Genomic DNA, 5,917 nt, shown 5'->3' with positions numbered 1-5,917 from the left:
TTGTAAGGAAAGACTATACAATTTTAAAGCCATTAAAAAATTCAAATTGAACCCTTGACTATGGTGTGTGTGTGTGTGTGTGTGTGTGTGTGTGTGTGTGTGTTAGTTTATGATAATAAATAATTAAAAACTCTTACATTTAGAATGGCAGTAGAATTATGTCAGAATTGACATAGTGCTTCTATAGTAAACCGTTGAATTACTTAAACAGAATTTGAGATGAAGGGGAATGGGTAATGCTTATGAATCTTCTGCGTTTAAGAAGATTTTATTCATACATACACAAAAATTGAGCAATTAAGCCTTCAAATGCACTTTTGTATGATACGGTGTTCCTCTTTACAGAGACCTTAAAAAAGTTCAGTTGTTTTATTATTGTATTAAATCTGTTTCATGTAGATAAAATTCAGAATTAGTATATTGTATTCAGATGTAACTCTGATTTACATAATAATTTCAAAGAAAATTTAATAAACATCATCATAGCCTCAGGAAATCTTGTTGAAATTTAATTGGATTATAATATAATTTTATCTAGTATTCATTTCATTAAACGTTCTCTCAGGGTATTTGTTTTTAATCGAGGGATTAATTTTGTAATCATTTGTGTTCACTTTTCTGGGTTCATTCTCTTTGGAATGTATTACCTGGATAATTTCAGTCCTATAACACTGCTATAGGAATGGATTTGTCAAAAGTTTGCTTTTATTTTAGTCAGTGGACTGTGCCTAGAAATTCTTTGGAAGTAGAACACCTGTGTGGGGCTAGGGGAGAGGTATGTGGACTAATTTCTATTTTTAATCTGCCATATTAAGAATGTTCAAGGTTTTTTCTTTATAAAAATGTGTGACATTTTCTAATGTACATCGAGGATGATTTCTTATTGCATTTTTCTTCATTTCAAATGACCTGATTATCTGGTCTTAGTACAGATCACTGTAATATAGATTCTTAAGGAACTTGCCCCATTTAAGGGTTATTACTACATGTTCTTACTATGCCTTAAGAAAACTATTTATCATACCTGGATGTAGGGTGTGAGAATGAGTTCTAAAAAGACAAAACATGATAAACAATTGAGGTAGAAACTGACAGAAAATATATTGAGAATAAAGATACAAATATAACCTTATGCCTTTCTGAAATAAAAGATACTTTAAAATATAAGATAATATATCCAAGACAGATAATTATTGTTCAAAGGAATCCTATATATGGAATGAATTCATGGGCCCTGTAAGAACAGATTTATATTGTTGTAAGTCCTTCACATGTAACAAATTGCTGAAATTTTTACTATAGTAGATAGAAAATATCCATTTTGTAGAATACACATTATATTATGATTTTTATGTAAACAATATATCCAATATCCTTCAGTTAAACACCATTTTTATAATAAATAAGATGACTGATTAATACAGTATTTTATAGTATAAAGTCACTTGAGAAATGCTGGGTACAAGAAATGTTTAAAAAGCCCCTTATTAAAAAAAATTTATCAAAACTTAAATTATAAAGTTCATTTTAATCATTTGAAATGTATAAGTAAATACAATAATTTCTTTATATATTTAACCATGAAAATCATTAAAAAATAAAGCACATAATGAAATCTGGATTAACTTGCCTTTTATGAAAACAGTTTGGTAAATATATGTGCTTATATTAGTATGCTAGAAAATATATGCCATATGTTTACTTTATCAGCAGTACCTTATGTTTTAAATTTTCAATCAATTGGGCTATTTTAGTGATATTCAGCTGAGTAAAAGCCCTCCACTGAAAAACAAAGTATTAAAATTAATGTACTGTTTTTAGATATAGTTTATCTAGTCTTGCTATTCATTGAAGTTAGGGTTAGGACCATGGAGTTTAGTACACACGATTTTGTGAAAAAGTTTCAGGATATTCATTTTTAAGTACCACTCTGTATAAAACTCTTGCTGGGGATGTATGTAGAGAAGAATCATAAGAATCTTGAAGAGTTACATTCTAGTAGAAAAACAGACTTTACTAAAAAATAAGTGAAGATACACAAATAGAAGATGAATACAGAAAATATTGTTACTTTGTCATTCTTGTTTCCAAAAAAAATTGACATATGGTAAAGTCCTTAAATTAGATAACGATTTTTTAAAACAGTGATTTTAATGACAAGGAAAGGGCTAAAGACAAAACTTAAAAGAAATTCAAAATTTAGAAAATGAAAGAGAGAATAAAGCAGGGTCAACAAAGGATCTAGAAGAAACAGTAAGAAAAAGAATCATAATAATGCCCAAGATTAAAACAATTTCTAGGAAAGTTATTATTGAACATAAATTTGTAGGGAGATATTTAGAAAGATGAAACCTATGGTAAGACCATTGCATTTCTAAATACCAGGAATGGTGATTCTTTAAAAAAATTTCAGCAAGTAGAGTGATGAGATCAGAGGACATTTCAAGATGTTGAGCAATGACTGGTAAGTGAGAAAGTTGAGTAGTGTTTACAGACTTCTTTTTAATAGAACTTATCTATTAAACATTTATATTAAGAGGACGGGCAATATTACTTTGGGAGATCTAGGAATTTTGCCTAAATAAAAGTTTGAGAGGGAGAGAGATGACATAAAAAAAAATCATTGATGAATTAAGCACTTGGAGAGATTGTGAGAAATAGAATCAATGCGCAGGTAGAGGAATTATCCCTGGAAAGGAAGAGCAATTTTCTTCCACTGAACAGAGACAATATAGCAATGAGTTGAGTATAAAGAAAATGAGGTTCAGAATATAGGGAAGTTTAGGGGATTTGTAATAAACGGCATCTAACTCTTTTATAACACCAAAATTGATGTTTTCTGTTAAAACTCAGGGATTGACAAGTTGAATTTGGTGTTTGAGGATAGTAGAAAAATTTCAGTAAAATATATACTAAAAGATTATAAATATACAAAATAAGTGAACTGAGATTTAAAATTCTATAAATTAGTGTCCTAGGTTGGTTTTTATTCTTCAAAAAAGATATGTTGCAAATCTAATCTCAAGTTCTTCAGAATGTGATTTACTTGGAAATAGAGTCATTGCAGATATTTGTTAATATGAGCTTATATTGGAGTAGAGTAGTGTTATAAGAGTGGTGTTATAAGACATTTTATAAGAAGATGTCTAGGCATAGATAGCTACAGGCAGAACACTATGTGAAGACACGAGGATTGGAGTGATAAGCCAAGGAATGCCTGGAGCTACTGTATGTTAAAAGAGAAGCATGACATATTTTATCCTTCAAAGCTCTTAGGAAAAAAAAAAAACCCTAACCTGCCACCACCATCTTGATTTTGGACATATAGCCTTCAGAATTGTGAGACAATAAATTTCTGTGTTTTTAAGTCACCTAATTTGAGGTACTCTGCAGCCTTCTTAGGATTAGAAAGTCATAAAATAAATGAATATGTAGATTTAATTTTCAGTAAATCAGTTAGCATTGATGTTTTGGCATCTCTAACAATAGTTTTAAAAAAAGTAGAGTGGAATCTCCTGAAGTTTAAGAGTGTAAATATGTATGTAATTTAATATTAAAATGTCAGAAGATTTGATTAGCAGAAGTTCCATGTATTAGCATTTTATTTTTATGTTATTTGTTTTATGTTTGTTAGAACTAAATTTTGTTTATGATAATGATTATTCTTTTGCATTTGTATCATCATTGTCAGGGAATGCTGTCAATATATGACAGTATATAAAATTCAGGAAAAAAATTAAAACTACTTAAACTAGAGAAATTTGCATACTAACATGAATTACATTGGCATTTTTTGGCTAGGTTTTTGTAATATATTGTTAATGCTTAAAACAAAAATATTTATGCTATTAGAAAGTAGAATATTTTTATATTATATAATTTTCAGAAATGGCATTTGGAGAGAACCAAAAAATTGAACTATTATTAGATTATTTTTATTCTGTGATCTCTCAGTCTAGAATATTGTTAGGGACAGAATAATATATTTAAGTTGAGAAATATTTCCTTCACAGTACTTGAAAAATATGGATTCACACATGGAAATGTAGTTATAAGAATAAATATTGACCTTATAACTATGCAATAGTATTGCAGTAAGGTTTAGGTAAGAATCTAGGAACCTAGTTTTTTATCATGTGAAAATATTTTTAAAGAATATCAATTTAAAATAATAAAGACATTCAAGAAAACAATACACATGCGTTAAAAAGGAGATCGGAAACAAAATTAGAGATGAAGTAAGCTGGACAAGGAAGGCGGAGATTCTTAAAGAGCTGGGCATGCCTAGACATTAACAAGAAAATTTCTGCTAATAGCAATGGAAAGTAGTGTAGCAGCTGTATTTACTATAGACAGAACATTTAAAAAAATATATTGACTACCAAAGATATTTTGATTGTTCTCAGGCTACAAACATCTGGAGGTTACAAAAATCTAATGTATCATGTATTTATAATACCCAAAACAAAATTCTCTTATTAGATTTTAAGGGGGCTAACTGCTGGAACTTTCTGTATTATCAACAGGAAATTAATATTATTTTAGACTGTTAAAATGATTGTTCTCAATTCTAGAAGATTTTAGTGTTGATTTTTATATTACTTTTTGATAGTGAAGCTGAGGTACCTATTAAAGAATGTAGAAGAGTATCATTTTTTTCATTCCTTATGAAAATTAATAGAAATTTCAGAAAAGAAATTACCAACAAAAACTCCTAGCTGCTTTTTCTTTGTCTTAAAGTTGTATAAAAGGGCATAAGTGACATTAATAATAAGATTCATTATTAGTCACTTGGTAAGTTTCTACCACAACTAGAGGACATACCAAAATTGGGTGAAAGAATCGTTTGGAAATATGCTTCAATATTTATGTATGTGAAAATAAAAAATTTTTAAAAAACACTAAAATTTATATTTTTTGAGATATAATTTCATAGATTTCCATTCTAACTATTTTTTGTTTGTTTATAACATGCTTGTGATTAGATTAGAATGAGGTGTGGTGGGAAACATTTATTTCATTTAAAACAACAAAGAAAATTGGGAAACTTTAATAATATAATGAGAACCCTTAATGGTTTAAGTAACAGGTAGAATGTACCCTGTATTCTTAATTATTTTCTCTTAGGCACATTGTTTGAGGTCTGATCTTTAATATATTCTACCCTCATATTTAACTTGATTTTCAAAAATATGTGTCTTTAAAATCATCTAGCCAGATCAACTAAAGCACATGCATTAATGATTTTAAAACATATGTATGCTGATAACTGAAGTCTCTTTATTTACATAGGAAGTTTTCTGGTGCTTTAAAAAATATACGCATTATTTATTTTCCCCTTTTATATTTGTTTACAAAGGGAAATTTAAGTAAAAAAATCTATTAACAATAGGCTTGATTTTTTTCTCATAGTACTTAGAATGTACAATAACAATTCAATGTATGAAAAATAATATTTCTGCTGCTTCTTAATACAATTTCTCCTACTCTTAAACTAATTCGCTTCTGCAAATCATTTATGCATTCTTATCACCCAATAAATAATTAAAATGGCCACTTAGGATTTATTAATAAATATAGAAGAATAAAAGGAAGAAAAATATTTATGTGGTAAGATAAAGGGAAAACATAAGATGCAAAACAGAAAACTGAAAATATTATCAGGATGGTTAGTTTCTATTAAGGAAAGATTTATTTTATTAAAAGGAGAATCTTTTTTAGAGAAGTGGAAAGAAAACTTGGATAGAGTTCAGTAAATGAAAATTAAGTTACAGTGAAATTATAAAATAACTCTAAGCATTTACACAGATTACATATTATATGGTGATCTCTTCCAGCTATTGGATATTATTTTATAAATTCATGATTTTAAGGCCACAACAAACATTTGTAACATATATTTGCTTTTAAGCTTTCA

This window comes from Pteropus vampyrus, unplaced genomic scaffold (assembly GCF_000151845.1).
Source record: "Pteropus vampyrus isolate Shadow unplaced genomic scaffold, Pvam_2.0 Scaffold10, whole genome shotgun sequence".
Lineage (NCBI taxonomy): Eukaryota > Metazoa > Chordata > Mammalia > Chiroptera > Pteropodidae > Pteropus > Pteropus vampyrus.
Note: the sequence above shows the minus strand (reverse complement) of the source record.